At 44.2% G+C, this 16,821-nt stretch overlaps 1 long non-coding RNA gene across 1 annotated transcript in view; it reads left to right on the forward strand.

Moving 5' to 3' along the window:
* The first annotated feature begins 601 nt into the window (after nt 1-601).
* The window catches only part of LOC307181483, a 575,226-nt gene continuing 559,006 nt past the window's right edge, over nt 602-16,821 (forward strand). The window contains exon 1 of the long non-coding RNA XR_013826874.1: nt 602-653. This is a non-coding gene — a long non-coding RNA (uncharacterized lncRNA). The remainder of the gene's footprint in view (nt 654-16,821) is intronic.

A 16,821-nucleotide genomic window follows, 5' to 3' on the forward strand; every position in this document is an offset into this window, starting at 1 on the left:
ACGAGGTTCTTGTAAACGGAGCCGTTCCAAACTTTGGGGTGGCTGTGTCTTTTTGATTTTAATTTCCCTAAGCTATAGGACCATAAGTGGAAGTGCCCTAGGTTCTGTTGCTTTGTTTTTTAGATGTTTCAGGAAACACCATACACTTCTCCCGAGTGTCTGTTGGCAATTTACATCCCGCCCATCAGCATAACAAGGCTCCCAGTTCTCCATGGCCTGTCCTGCTTTTCTGGATTTTACACTTTTTTCAGATGGCCCTTTTGACCGGGGGGAAGTGAGACTTCATTGTAGTGCAGATTTCCTTTGCAAGCTTGCTTGGTTGGCCAAAAAGGGCGTATGCGTTTTTTCCTGAATATATTCAGGAAAAAACGCATACGCCCTTTTTGGCCAAGTGCATCATTGTGGACGTTCTGCCTCTTTTCCTATGCTTTCAATGCAATTCCAGTCTACCTCCTGAAATCGGTTTCCTGCAATTCTGCCCCCCTTTCAAGTCCTCTTGGCAGCCTTACTTCAGTCTATTTTTGGACGATAGCTGTCACTTATAACTCTGCAGGTTTGTGAATTACAGTGTCCCTGAGCTCCTTTCTTCAACTCGCTTTCTTGTGACCTGGCCGCAACACCACAGGATGGCTTCAGGCCCTAATCTGGTTCCGGTACGGCACGCTGAGCCTTTGGTTATATCCTCTTCCTGTTGGGAAATGAGAGTTAAATTTGCCCGTCCAGACACCTCCAGCTAGCCTCTCATTGGTTCTCGCTATTCCTGTTCATCTTCCGCAGAAATTGCAAACTGGGCCAAACAGGAGGTTAAAGGGACTGACTCTCCAAGTGGGGAGAGTGTTAGTAAAGCGTCTGGAATGTTGCACCCGAGTACCAGGGGAGGAAAACTGAGATATATTTGAACACGTCTCCCGATCACATGGTTGATCATACTCTGGGTTCCACATGCATGTTTTAGCTGAAGGAAGAATACCTAAAACCTGGGTAGTTGAAACCCGTGGAATGGGTACCATGCAATATGACTTCAAAGGGTCTTCATTTGCTCACCAAACCTCTCCAATCCTATCACTGCTGCGTTTATGCCCCTGTACACATGCTTGATTCTCTTTCGGAGACATAGCAATCCATAGGTTTTAAGATACTTACTAGTCAGGTACATTCTTAGGCGTTTGATATGCGGTGTTGAGTCCATTTCGTTGAGCAAGGAGTAGCTCTTGTCTATTCCATATTTGGCTTAAGGAACTTTATCTGTGCTCATTTCAATCTCTGGTTTTATGCAGCACCCCAACTCACCTTTCCCCTTAAGCAAGCATAAGTTGGTTTTCTAAATTTGAGAACCTGTTCTGTTTTGGAATTCAGTTCCTGTGTAGCCAAGTTTACATTCCGTGTATTAGTGATATCTTATGATGTTTCTTTTTCTGTGTGACTTATTTCAGTTAGAATCATCGTACCTGAATCTACTCATTATGCTGCTACGGGCCTGATGACATAGATTTCATTGCTGAGTGATACTGCATTGTACGTAAGTACCACAAGTTCTTTATCCATTTTTCACTTTCTGCGATGTTGAACTTGTACTGTAAACGGGGTTCTTGTAAACAGAGCCGTTCCAAACTTTGGGGTGGCTGTGTCTTTTTGATTTTAATTTCCCTAAGCTATAGGACCATAAGTGGCAGTGCCCTAGGCTCTGTTGCTTTGTTTTTTAGATGTTTCAGGAAACACCATACACTTCTCCGGAGTGTCTGTTGGCAATTTACATCCCGCCCATCAGCATAACAAGGCTCCCAGTTCTCCATGGCCTGTCCTGCCTTTCTGGATTTTACACTTTTTTCAGATGGCCCTTTTGACCGGGGGGAAGTGAGACTTCATTGTAGTGCAGATTTCCTTTGCAAGCTTGCTTGGTTGGCCAAAAAGGGCGTATGCGTTTTTTCCTGAATATATTCAGGAAAAAACGCATACGCCCTTTTTGGCCAAGTGCATCATTGTGGACGTTCTGCCTCTTTTCCTATGCTTTCAATGCAATTCCAGTCTACCTCCTGAAATCGGTTTCCTGCAATTCTGCCCCGCTTTCAAGTCCTCTTGGCAGCCTTACTTCAGTCTATTTTTGGACGATAGCTGTCATTTATAACTCTGCAGGTTTGTGAATTACAGTGCCCCTGAGCTCCTTTCTTCAACTCGCTTTCTTGTGACCTGGCCGCAACACCGCAGGATGGCTTCAGGCCCTAATCTGGTTCCGGCCCGGCATGCTGAGCCTTTGGTTAATTCCTCTTCCTGGTGGGAAATGAGAGTTAAATTTGCCCGTCCAGACACCTCCAGCTAGCCTCTCATTGGTTCTCGCTATTCCTGTTCATCTTCCGCAGAAATTGCAAACTGGGCCAAACAGGAGGTTAAAGGGACTGACTCTCCAAGTCGGGAGAGTGTTAGTAAAGCGTCTGGAATGTTGCACCCGAGTACCAGGGTACGAAAACTGAGATATATTTGAACACGTCTGCCGATCACATGGTTGATCATACTCTAGGTTCCACATGCATGTTTTAGCTGAAGGAAGAATACCTTAAACCTGGGTAGTTGAAACCCATGGAATGGGTACCATGCAATATGACTTCAAAGGGTCTTCATTTGCTCACCCAACCTCTCCAATCCTATCACTGCTGCATTTATGCCCCTGTACACATGCTTGATTCTCTTTCGGAGACATAGCAATCCATAGGTTTTAAGATACTTACAAGTCAGGTACATTCTTAGGCGTTTAATATGCGGTGTTGAGTCCATTTCGTTGAGCAAGGAGTAGCTCTTGTCTATTCCATATTTGGCTTAAGGAACTTTATCTGTGCTCATTTCAATCTCTGGTTTTATGCAGCACCCCAACTCACCTTTACCCTTAAGCAAGCATAAGTTGGTTTTCTAAATTTGAGTCCCTGTTCTGTTCTGTAATTCAGTTCCTGTGTAGCCAAGTTTACATTCCGTGTATTACAGATATCTTATGATGTTTCTTTTTCTGTGTGACTTACTTCAGTTAGAATCATCATACCTGAATCCACTCATTGTGCTGCTAAGGGCCTGATGACACAGATTTCATTGCTGAGTGATATTGCTTTGTAAGTAAATACCACAACTTCTTTATCCATTTTTCACTTTCTGCGATGTTGAACTTGTACTGTAAACGAGGTTCTTGTAAACAGAGCCTTCCAAACTTTGGGGTGGCTGTGTCTTTTTGATTTTAATTTCCCTAAGCTATAGGACCATAAGTGGAAGTGCCCTAGGTTCTGTTGCTTTGTTTTTTAGATGTTTCAGGAAACACCATACACTTCTCCCGAGTGGTTGTTGGCAATTTACATCCCGCCCATCAGCATAACAAGGCTCCCAGTTCTCCATGGCCTGTCCTGCCTTTCTGGATTTTACACTTTTTTCAGATGGCCCTTTTGACTGGGGGGAAGTGAGACTTCATTGTAGTGCAGATTTCCTTTGCAAGCTTGCTTGGTTGGCCAAAAAGGGCGTATGCGTTTTTTCCTGAATATATTCAGGAAAAATCGCATACGCCCGTTTTGGCCAAGTGCATCATTGTGGACGTTCTGCCTCTTTTCCTATGCTTTCAATGCAATTCCAGTCTACCTCCTGAAATCGGTTTCCTGCAATTCTGCCCCGCTTTCAAGTCCTCTTGGCAGCCTTACTTCAGTATATTTTTGGACAATAGCTGTCATTTATAACTCTGCAGGTTTGTGAATTACAGTGCCCCTGAGCTCCTTTCTTCAACTCGCTTTCTTTTGAGCTGGCCGCAACACCGCAGGATGGCTTCAGGCCCTAATCTGGTTCTGGTACGGCACGCTGAGCCTTTGGTTATTTCCTCTTCCTGGTGGGAAATGAGAGTTAAATTTGCCCGTCCAGACACCTCCAGCTAGCCTCTCATTGGTTCTCGCTATTCCTGTTCATCTTCTGCAGAAATTGCAAACTGGGCCAAACAAGAGGTTAAAGGCGCTGACTCTCCAAGTGGGGAGAGTGTTAGTAAAGCGTCTGGAATGTTGCACCCGAGTACCAGGGGAGGAAAACTGAGACATATTTGAACACGTCTCCCGTTCACATGGTTGATCATACTTGGGTTCCACATGCATGTTTTAGCTGAAGGAAGAATACCTTAAACCTGGAGAGTTGAGACCCGTGTAATGGGTACCATGCAATATGACCTCAAAGGGTCTTCATTTGCTCACCGAACCTCTCCAATCCTATCACTGCTGCGTTTATGCCCCTGTACACATGCTTGATTCTCTTTCGGAGACATAGCAATCCATAGGTTTTAAGATACTTACTAGTCAGGTACATTCTTAGGCGTTTAATATGCGGTGTTGAGTCCATTTCGTTGAGCAAGGAGTAGCTCTTGTCTATTCCACATTTGACTTAAGGAACTTTATCTGTGCTCATTTCAATCTCTGGTTTTATGCAGCACCCCAACTCACCTTTACCCTTAAGCAAGCATAAGTTGGTTTTCTAAATTTGAGACCCTGTTCTGTTCTGTAATTCAGTTCCTGTGTAGCCAAGTTTACATTCCGTGTATTACTGATATCTTATGATGTTTCTTTTTCTGTGTGACTTATTTCAGTTAGAATCATCATACCTGAATCCACTCATTGTGATGCTAAGGGCCTGATGACATAGATTTCATTGCTGAGTGATATTGCTTTGTAAGTAAATACCACAACTTCTTTATCCATTTTTCACTTTCTGCGATGTTGAACTTGTACTGTAAACGAGGTTCTTGTAAACAGAGGCGTCCCAAACTTTGGGGTGGCTGTGTCTTTTTGATTTTAATTTCCCTAAGCTATAGGACCATAAGTGGCAGTGCCCTAGGCTCTGTTGCTTTGTTTTTTAGATGTTTCAGGAAACACCATACACTTCTCCCGAGTGTCTGTTGGCAATTTACATCCCTCCCATCAGCATAACAAGGCTCCCAGTTCTCCATGGCCTGTCCTGCCTTTCTGGATTTTACACTTTTTTCAGATGGCCCTTTTGACCGGGGGGAAGTGAGACTTCATTGTAGTGCAGATTTCCTTTGCAAGCTTGCTTGGTTGGCCAAAAAGGGCGTATGCGTTTTTTCCTGAATATATTCAGGAAAAAACGCATACGCCCTTTTTGGCCAAGTGCATCATTGTGGACGTTCTGCCTCTTTTCCTATGCTTTCAATGCAATTCCAGTCTACCTCCTGAAATCGGTTTCCTGCAATTCTGTCCCGCTTTCAAGTCCTCTTGGCAGCCTTACTTCAGTCTATTTTTGGACGATAGCTGTCATTTATAACTCTGCAGGTTTGTGAATTACAGTGCCCCTGAGCTCCTTTCTTCAACTCGCTTTCTTGTGACCTGGCCGCAACACCGCAGGATGGCTTCAGGCCCTAATCTGGTTCCGGCCCGGCATGCTGAGCCTTTGGTTAATTCCTCTTCCTGGTGGGAAATGAGAGTTAAATTTGCCCGTCCAGACACCTCCAGCTAGTCTCTCATTGGTTCTCGCTATTCCTGTTCATCTTCCGCAGAAATTGCAAACTGGGCCAAACAGGAGGTTAAAGGGACTGACTCTCCAAGTCGGGAGAGTGTTAGTAAAGCGTCTGGAATGTTGCACCCGAGTACCAGGGGAGGAAAACTGAGACATATTTGAACACGTCTCCCGTTCACATGGTTGAACATACACTGGGTTCCACATGCATGTTTTAGCTGAAGGAAGAATACCTTAAACCTGGAGAGTTGAGACCCGTGGAATGGGTACCATGCAATATGACTTCAAAGGGTCTTCATTTGCTCACCGAACCTCTCCAATCCTATCACTGCTGCGTTTATGCCCCTGTACACACGCTTGATTGTCTTTTGGAGACATAGCAATCCATAGGTTTTAAGATACTTACTAGTCAGGTACATTCTTAGGCGTTTAATATGGGGTGTTGAGTCCATTTCGTTGAGCAAGGAGTAGCTCTTGTCTATTCCATATTTGGCTTAAGGAACTTTATCTGTGCTCATTTCAATCTCTGGTTTTATGCAGCAACCCAACTCACCTTTCCCCTTAAGCAAGCATAAGTTGGTTTTCTAAATTTGAGACCCTGTTCTGTTTTGGAATGCAGTTCCTGTGTAGCCAAGTTTACATTCCGTGTATTACTGATATCTTATGATGTTTCTTTTTCTGTGTGACTTATTTCAGTTAGAATCATCGTACCTGAATCCACTCATTATGCTGCTACGGGCCTGATGACATAGATTTCATTGCTGACTGAAACTGCATTGTACGTAAGTACCACAAGTTCTTTATCCATTTTTCACTTTCTGTGATATTGAACTTGTACGGTAAACGAGGTTCTTGTAAACGGAGGCGTCCCAAACTTTGGGGTGGCTGTGTCTTTTTGATTTTAATTTCCCTAAGCTATAGGACCATAAGTGGCAGTGCCCTAGGCTCTGTTGCTTTGTTTTTTAGATGTTTCAGGAAACACCATACACTTCTCCCTAGTGGTTGTTGGCAATTTACATCCCGCCCATCAGCATAACAAGGCTCCCAGTTCTCCATGGCCTGTCCTGCCTTTCTGGATTTTACACTTTTTTCAGATGGCCCTTTTGACCGGGGGGAAGTGAGACTTCATTGTAGTGCAGATTTCCTTTGCAAGCTTGCTTGGTTGTCCAAAAAGGGCGTATGGTTTTTTCCTGAATATATTCAGGAAAAAACGCATACGCCCTTTTGGCCAAGTGCATCATTGTGGACCTTCTGCCTCTTTTCCTATGCTTTCAATGCAATTCCAGTCTACCTCCTGAAATCGGTTTCCTGCAATTCTGCCCCGCTTTCAAGTCCTCTTGGCAGCCTTACTTCAGTCTATTTTTGGACGATAGCTGTCATTTATAACTCTGCAGGTTTGTGAATTACAGTGCCCCTGAGCTCCTTTCTTCAACTCGCTTTCTTGTGACCTGGCCGCAACACCGCAGGATGGCTTCAGGGCCTAATCTGGTTCCGGCCCGGCATGCTGAGCCTTTGGTTAATTCCTCTTCCTGGTGGGAAATGAGAGTTAAATTTGCCCGTCCAGACACCTCCAGCTAGCCTCTCATTGGTTCTCGCTATTCCTGTTCATCTTCCGCAGAAATTGCAAACTGGGCCAAACAGGAGGTTAAAGGGACTGACTCTCCAAGTGGGGAGAGTGTTAGTAAAGCGTCTGGAATGTTGCACCCGAGTACCAGGGGAGGAAAACTGAGACATATTTGAACACGTCTCCCGATCACATGGTTGATCATACTCTAGGTTCCACATGCATGTTTTAGCTGAAGGAAGAATACCTTAAACCTGGGTAGTTGAAACCCGTGGAATGGGTACCATGCAATATGACTTCAAAGGGTCTTCATTTGCTCACCGAACCTCTCCAATCCTATCACTGCTGCGTTTATGCCCCTGTACACATGCTTGATTCTCTTTCGGAGACATAGCAATCCATAGATTTTAAGATACTTACTAGTCAGGTACATTCTTAGGCGTTTAATATGGGGTGTTGAGTCCATTTCGTTGAGCAAGGAGTAGCTCTTGTCTATTCCATATTTGGCTTAAGGAACTTTATCTGTGCTCATTTCAATCTCTGGTTTTATGCAGCACCCCAACTCACCTTTACCCTTAAGCAAGAATAAGTTGGTTTTCTAAATTTGAGACCCTGTTCTGTTCTGTAATTCAGTTCCTGTGTAGCCAAGTTTACATTCCGTGTATTACTGATATCTTATGATGTTTCTTTTTCTGTGTGACTTATTTCAGTTAGAATCATCATACCTGAATCCACTCATTGTGCTGCTAAGGGCCTGATGACACAGATTTCATTGCTGAGTGATATTGCTTTGTAAGTAAATACCACAACTTCTTTCTCCATTTTTCACTTTCTGCGATGTTGAACTTGTACTGTAAACGAGGTTCTTGTAAACAGAGCCGTTCCAAACTTTGGGGTGGCTGTGTCTTTTTGATTTTAATTTCCCTAAGCTATAGGACCATAAGTGGAAGTGCCCTAGGTTCTGTTGCTTTGTTTTTTAGATGTTTCAGGAAACACCATACACTTCTCCCGAGTGGTTGTTGGCAATTTACATCCCGCCCATCAGCATAACAAGGCTCCCAGTTCTCCATGGCCTGTCCTGCCTTTCTGGATTTTACACTTTTTTCAGATGGCCCTTTTGACCGGGGGGAAGTGAGACTTCATTGTAGTGCAGATTTCCTTTGCAAGCTTGCTTGGTTGGCCAAAAAGGGCGTATGCGTTTTTTCCTGAATATATTCAGGAAAAAACGCATACGCCCTTTTTGGCCAAGTGCATCATTGTGGACGTTCTGCCTCTTTTCCTATGCTTTCAATGCAATTCCAGTCTACCTCCTGAAATCGGTTTCCTGCAATTCTGCCCCGCTTTCAAGTCCTCTTGGCAGCCTTAATTCAGTCTATTTTTGGACGATAGCTGTCATTTATAACTCTGCAGGTTTGTGAATTACAGTGCCCCTGAGCTCCTTTCTTCAACTCGCTTTCTTGTGACCTGGCCGCAACACCGCAGGATGGCTTCAGGCCCTAATCTGGTTCCGGCCCGGCATGCTGAGCCTTTGGTTAATTCCTCTTCCTGGTGGGAAATGAGAGTTAAATTTGCCCGTCCAGACACCTCCAGCTAGCCTCTCATTGGTTCTCGCTATTCCTGTTCATCTTCCGCAGAAATTGCAAACTGGGCCAAACAGGAGGTTAAAGGGACTGACTCTCCAAGTGGGGAGAGTGTTAGTAAAGCGTCTGGAATGTTGCACCCGAGTACCAGGGGAGGAAAACTGAGACATATTTGAACACATCTCCCGATCACATGGTTGATCATACTCTAGGTTCCACATGCATGTTTTAGCTGAAAGAAGAATAACTTAAACCTGGGTAGTTGAAACCCGTGGAATGGGTACCATGCAATATGACTTCAAAGGGTCTTCATTTGCTCACCGAACCTCTCCAATCCTATCACTGCTGCGTTTATGCCCCTGTACACATGCTTGATTCTCTTTCGGAGACATAGCAATCCATAGGTTTTAAGATACTTACTAGTCAGGTACATTCTTAGGCGTTTAATATGCGGTGTTGAGTCCATTTCGTTGAGCAAGGAGTAGCTCTTGTCTATTCCATATTTGACTTAAGGAACTTTATCTGTGCTCATTTCAATCTGTGGTTTTATGCAGCACCCCAACTCACCTTTCCCCTTAAGCAAGCATAAGTTGGTTTTCTAAATTTGAGACCCTGTTCTGTTCTGTAATTCAGTTCCTGTGTAGCCAAGTTTACATTCCGTGTATTACTGATATCTTATGATGTTTCTTTTTCTGTGTGACTTACTTCAGTTAGAATCGTCATACCTGAATCCACTCATTGTGCTGCTAAGGGCCTGATGACACAGATTTCATTGCTGAGTGATATTGCTTTGTAAGTAAATACCACAACTTCTTTATCCATTTTTCACTTTCTGCGATGTTGAACTTGTACTGTAAACGAGGTTCTTGTAAACAGAGGCGTCCCAAACTTTGGGGTGGCTGTGTCTTTTTGATTTTAATTTCCCTAAGCTATAGGACCATAAGTGGCAGTGCCCTAGGCTCTGTTGCTTTGTTTTTTAGATGTTTCAGGAAACACCATACACTTCTCCCGAGTGTCTGTTGGCAATTTACATCCCTCCCATCAGCATAACAAGGCTCCCAGTTCTCCATGGCCTGTCCTGCCTTTCTGGATTTTACACTTTTTTCAGATGGCCCTTTTGACCGGGGGGAAGTGAGACTTCATTGTAGTGCAGATTTCCTTTGCAAGCTTGCTTGGTTGGCCAAAAAGGGCGTATGCGTTTTTTCCTGAATATATTCAGGAAAAAACGCATACGCCCTTTTTGGCCAAGTGCATCATTGTGGACGTTCTGCCTCTTTTCCTATGCTTTCAATGCAATTCCAGTCTACCTCCTGAAATCGGTTTCCTGCAATTCTGTCCCGCTTTCAAGTCCTCTTGGCAGCCTTACTTCAGTCTATTTTTGGACGATAGCTGTCATTTATAACTCTGCAGGTTTGTGAATTACATTGCCCCTGAGCTCCTTTCTTCAACTCGCTTTCTTGTGACCTGGCCGCAACACTGCAGGATGGCTTAAGGCCCTAATCTGGTTCCGGCCCGGCATGCTGAGCCTTTGGTTAATTCCTCTTCCTGGTGGGAAATGAGAGTTAAATTTGCCCGTCCAGACACCTCCAGCTAGTCTCTCATTGGTTCTCGCTATTCCTGTTCATCTTCCGCAGAAATTGCAAACTGGGCCAAACAGGAGGTTAAAGGGACTGACTCTCCAAGTCGGGAGAGTGTTAGTAAAGCGTCTGGAATGTTGCACCCGAGTACCAGGGGAGGAAAACTGAGACATATTTGAACACGTCTCCCGTTCACATGGTTGATCATACACTGGGTTCCACATGCATGTTTTAGCTGAAGGAAGAATACCTTAAACCTGGAGAGTTGAGACCCGTGGAATGGGTACCATGCAATATGACTTCAAAGGGTCTTCATTTGCTCACCGAACCTCTCCAATCCTATCACTGCTGCGTTTATGCCCCTGTACACACGCTTGATTGTCTTTTGGAGACATAGCAATCCATAGGTTTTAAGATACTTACTAGTCAGGTACATTCTTAGGCGTTTAATATGGGGTGTTGAGTCCATTTCGTTGAGCAAGGAGTAGCTCTTGTCTATTCCATATTTGGCTTAAGGAACTTTATCTGTGCTCATTTCAATCTCTGGTTTTATGCAGCAACCCAACTCACCTTTCCCCTGAAGCAAGCATAAGTTGGTTTTCTAAATTTGAGACCCTGTTCTGTTTTGGAATGCAGTTCCTGTGTAGCCAAGTTTACATTCCGTGTATTACTGATATCTTATGATGTTTCTTTTTCTGTGTGACTTATTTCAGTTAGAATCATCGTACCTGAATCCACTCATTATGCTGCTACGGGCCTGATGACATAGATTTCATTGCTGACTGAAACTGCATTGTACGTAAGTACCACAAGTTCTTTATCCATTTTTCACTTTCTGTGATATTGAACTTGTACGGTAAACGAGGTTCTTGTAAACGGAGGCGTCCCAAACTTTGGGGTGGCTGTGTCTTTTTGATTTTAATTTCCCTAAGCTATAGGACCATAAGTGGCAGTGCCCTAGGCTCTGTTGCTTTGTTTTTTAGATGTTTCAGGAAACACCATACACTTCTCCCTAGTGGTTGTTGGCAATTTACATCCCGCCCATCAGCATAACAAGGCTCCCAGTTCTCCATGGCCTGTCCTGCCTTTCTGGATTTTACACTTTTTTCAGATGGCCCTTTTGACCGGGGGGAAGTGAGACTTCATTGTAGTGCAGATTTCCTTTGCAAGCTTGCTTGGTTGTCCAAAAAGGGCGTATGGTTTTTTCCTGAATATATTCAGGAAAAAACGCATACGCCCTTTTGGCCAAGTGCATCATTGTGGACCTTCTGCCTCTTTTCCTATGCTTTCAATGCAATTCCAGTCTACCTCCTGAAATCGGTTTCCTGCAATTCTGCCCCGCTTTCAAGTCCTCTTGGCAGCCTTACTTCAGTCTATTTTTGGACGATAGCTGTCATTTATAACTCTGCAGGTTTGTGAATTACAGTGCCCCTGAGCTCCTTTCTTCAACTCGCTTTCTTGTGACCTGGCCGCAACACCGCAGGATGGCTTCAGGGCCTAATCTGGTTCCGGCCCGGCATGCTGAGCCTTTGGTTAATTCCTCTTCCTGGTGGGAAATGAGAGTTAAATTTGCCCGTCCAGACACCTCCAGCTAGCCTCTCATTGGTTCTCGCTATTCCTGTTCATCTTCCGCAGAAATTGCAAACTGGGCCAAACAGGAGGTTAAAGGGACTGACTCTCCAAGTGGGGAGAGTGTTAGTAAAGCATCTGGAATGTTGCACCCGAGTACCAGGGGAGGAAAACTGAGACATATTTGAACACGTCTCCCGATCACATGGTTGATCATACTCTAGGTTCCACATGCATGTTTTAGCTGAAGGAAGAATACCTTAAACCTGGGTAGTTGAAACCCGTGGAATGGGTACCATGCAATATGACTTCAAAGGGTCTTCATTTGCTCACCGAACCTCTCCAATCCTATCACTGCTGCGTTTATGCCCCTGTACACATGCTTGATTCTCTTTCGGAGACATAGCAATCCATAGATTTTAAGATACTTACTAGTCAGGTACATTCTTAGGCGTTTAATATGGGGTGTTGAGTCCATTTCGTTGAGCAAGGAGTAGCTCTTGTCTATTCCATATTTGGCTTAAGGAACTTTATCTGTGCTCATTTCAATCTCTGGTTTTATGCAGCACCCCAACTCACCTTTACCCTTAAGCAAGAATAAGTTGGTTTTCTAAATTTGAGACCCTGTTCTGTTCTGTAATTCAGTTCCTGTGTAGCCAAGTTTACATTCCGTGTATTACTGATATCTTATGATGTTTCTTTTTCTGTGTGACTTATTTCAGTTAGAATCATCATACCTGAATCCACTCATTGTGCTGCTAAGGGCCTGATGACACAGATTTCATTGCTGAGTGATATTGCTTTGTAAGTAAATACCACAACTTCTTTCTCCATTTTTCACTTTCTGCGATGTTGAACTTGTACTGTAAACGAGGTTCTTGTAAACAGAGCCGTTCCAAACTTTGGGGTGGCTGTGTCTTTTTGATTTTAATTTACCTAAGCTATAGGACCATAAGTGGAAGTGCCCTAGGTTCTGTTGCTTTGTTTTTTAGATGTTTCAGGAAACACCATACACTTCTCCCGAGTGGTTGTTGGCAATTTACATCCCGCCCATCAGCATAACAAGGCTCCCAGTTCTCCATGGCCTGTCCTGCCTTTCTGGATTTTACACTTTTTTCAGATGGCCCTTTTGACCGGGGGGAAGTGAGACTTCATTGTAGTGCAGATTTCCTTTGCAAGCTTGCTTGGTTGTCCAAAAAGGGCGTATGGTTTTTTCCTGAATATATTCAGGAAAAAACGCATACGCCCTTTTGGCCAAGTGCATCATTGTGGACCTTCTGCCTCTTTTCCTATGCTTTCAATGCAATTCCAGTCTACCTCCTGAAATCGGTTTCCTGCAATTCTGCCCCGCTTTCAAGTCCTCTTGGCAGCCTTACTTCAGTCTATTTTTGGACGATAGCTGTCATTTATAACTCTGCAGGTTTGTGAATTACAGTGCCCCTGAGCTCCTTTCTTCAACTCGCTTTCTTGTGACCTGGCCGCAACACCGCAGGATGGCTTCAGGGCCTAATCTGGTTCCGGCCCGGCATGCTGAGCCTTTGGTTAATTCCTCTTCCTGGTGGGAAATGAGAGTTAAATTTGCCCGTCCAGACACCTCCAGCTAGCCTCTCATTGGTTCTCGCTATTCCTGTTCATCTTCCGCAGAAATTGCAAACTGGGCCAAACAGGAGGTTAAAGGGACTGACTCTCCAAGTGGGGAGAGTGTTAGTAAAGCGTCTGGAATGTTGCACCCGAGTACCAGGGGAGGAAAACTGAGACATATTTGAACACGTCTCCCGATCACATGGTTGATCATACTCTAGGTTCCACATGCATGTTTTAGCTGAAGGAAGAATACCTTAAACCTGGGTAGTTGAAACCCGTGGAATGGGTACCATGCAATATGACTTCAAAGGGTCTTCATTTGCTCACCGAACCTCTCCAATCCTATCACTGCTGCGTTTATGCCCCTGTACACATGCTTGATTCTCTTTCGGAGACATAGCAATCCATAGATTTTAAGATACTTACTAGTCAGGTACATTCTTAGGCGTTTAATATGGGGTGTTGAGTCCATTTCGTTGAGCAAGGAGTAGCTCTTGTCTATTCCATATTTGGCTTAAGGAACTTTATCTGTGCTCATTTCAATCTCTGGTTTTATGCAGCACCCCAACTCACCTTTACCCTTAAGCAAGAATAAGTTGGTTTTCTAAATTTGAGACCCTGTTCTGTTCTGTAATTCAGTTCCTGTGTAGCCAAGTTTACATTCCGTGTATTACTGATATCTTATGATGTTTCTTTTTCTGTGTGACTTATTTCAGTTAGAATCATCATACCTGAATCCACTCATTGTGCTGCTAAGGGCCTGATGACACAGATTTCATTGCTGAGTGATATTGCTTTGTAAGTAAATACCACAACTTCTTTCTCCATTTTTCACTTTCTGCGATGTTGAACTTGTACTGTAAACGAGGTTCTTGTAAACAGAGCCGTTCCAAACTTTGGGGTGGCTGTGTCTTTTTGATTTTAATTTCCCTAAGCTATAGGACCATAAGTGGAAGTGCCCTAGGTTCTGTTGCTTTGTTTTTTAGATGTTTCAGGAAACACCATACACTTCTCCCGAGTGGTTGTTGGCAATTTACATCCCGCCCATCAGCATAACAAGGCTCCCAGTTCTCCATGGCCTGTCCTGCCTTTCTGGATTTTACACTTTTTTCAGATGGCCCTTTTGACCGGGGGGAAGTGAGACTTCATTGTAGTGCAGATTTCCTTTGCAAGCTTGCTTGGTTGGCCAAAAAGGGCGTATGCGTTTTTTCCTGAATATATTCAGGAAAAAACGCATACGCCCTTTTTGGCCAAGTGCATCATTGTGGACGTTCTGCCTCTTTTCCTATGCTTTCAATGCAATTCCAGTCTACCTCCTGAAATCGGTTTCCTGCAATTCTGCCCCGCTTTCAAGTCCTCTTGGCAGCCTTAATTCAGTCTATTTTTGGACGATAGCTGTCATTTATAACTCTGCAGGTTTGTGAATTACAGTGCCCCTGAGCTCCTTTCTTCAACTCGCTTTCTTGTGACCTGGCCGCAACACCGCAGGATGGCTTCAGGCCCTAATCTGGTTCCGGCCCGGCATGCTGAGCCTTTGGTTAATTCCTCTTCCTGGTGGGAAATGAGAGTTAAATTTGCCCGTCCAGACACCTCCAGCTAGCCTCTCATTGGTTCTCGCTATTCCTGTTCATCTTCCGCAGAAATTGCAAACTGGGCCAAACAGGAGGTTAAAGGGACTGACTCTCCAAGTGGGGAGAGTGTTAGTAAAGCGTCTGGAATGTTGCACCCGAGTACCAGGGGAGGAAAACTGAGACATATTTGAACACATCTCCCGATCACATGGTTGATCATACTCTAGGTTCCACATGCATGTTTTAGCTGAAAGAAGAATAACTTAAACCTGGGTAGTTGAAACCCGTGGAATGGGTACCATGCAATATGACTTCAAAGGGTCTTCATTTGCTCACCGAACCTCTCCAATCCTATCACTGCTGCGTTTATGCCCCTGTACACATGCTTGATTCTCTTTCGGAGACATAGCAATCCATAGGTTTTAAGATACTTACTAGTCAGGTACATTCTTAGGCGTTTAATATGCGGTGTTGAGTCCATTTCGTTGAGCAAGGAGTAGCTCTTGTCTATTCCATATTTGACTTAAGGAACTTTATCTGTGCTCATTTCAATCTGTGGTTTTATGCAGCACCCCAACTCACCTTTCCCCTTAAGCAAGCATAAGTTGGTTTTCTAAATTTGAGACCCTGTTCTGTTCTGTAATTCAGTTCCTGTGTAGCCAAGTTTACATTCCGTGTATTACTGATATCTTATGATGTTTCTTTTTCTGTGTGACTTACTTCAGTTAGAATCGTCATACCTGAATCCACTCATTGTGCTGCTAAGGGCCTGATGACACAGATTTCATTGCTGAGTGATATTGCTTTGTAAGTAAATACCACAACTTCTTTATCCATTTTTCACTTTCTGCGATGTTGAACTTGTACTGTAAACGAGGTTCTTGTAAACAGAGGCGTCCCAAACTTTGGGGTGGCTGTGTCTTTTTGATTTTAATTTCCCTAAGCTATAGGACCATAAGTGGCAGTGCCCTAGGCTCTGTTGCTTTGTTTTTTAGATGTTTCAGGAAACACCATACACTTCTCCCGAGTGTCTGTTGGCAATTTACATCCCTCCCATCAGCATAACAAGGCTCCCAGTTCTCCATGGCCTGTCCTGCCTTTCTGGATTTTACACTTTTTTCAGATGGCCCTTTTGACCGGGGGGAAGTGAGACTTCATTGTAGTGCAGATTTCCTTTGCAAGCTTGCTTGGTTGGCCAAAAAGGGCGTATGCGTTTTTTCCTGAATATATTCAGGAAAAAACGCATACGCCCTTTTTGGCCAAGTGCATCATTGTGGACGTTCTGCCTCTTTTCCTATGCTTTCAATGCAATTCCAGTCTACCTCCTGAAATCGGTTTCCTGCAATTCTGTCCCGCTTTCAAGTCCTCTTGGCAGCCTTACTTCAGTCTATTTTTGGACGATAGCTGTCATTTATAACTCTGCAGGTTTGTGAATTACATTGCCCCTGAGCTCCTTTCTTCAACTCGCTTTCTTGTGACCTGGCCGCAACACCGCAGGATGGCTTAAGGCCCTAATCTGGTTCCGGCCCGGCATGCTGAGCCTTTGGTTAATTCCTCTTCCTGGTGGGAAATGAGAGTTAAATTTGCCCGTCCAGACACCTCCAGCTAGTCTCTCATTGGTTCTCGCTATTCCTGTTCATCTTCCGCAGAAATTGCAAACTGGGCCAAACAGGAGGTTAAAGGGACTGACTCTCCAAGTCGGGAGAGTGTTAGTAAAGCGTCTGGAATGTTGCACCCGAGTACCAGGGGAGGAAAACTGAGACATATTTGAACACGTCTCCCGTTCACATGGTTGATCATACACTGGGTTCCACATGCATGTTTTAGCTGAAGGAAGAATACCTTAAACCTGGAGAGTTGAGACCCGTGGAATGGGTACCATGCAATATGACTTCAAAGGG

The sequence above is a fragment of the Stenella coeruleoalba genome, assembly GCF_951394435.1.
Source record: "Stenella coeruleoalba genome assembly, contig: scaffold_163, whole genome shotgun sequence".
In the NCBI taxonomy this organism is placed as follows: domain Eukaryota; kingdom Metazoa; phylum Chordata; class Mammalia; order Artiodactyla; family Delphinidae; genus Stenella; species Stenella coeruleoalba.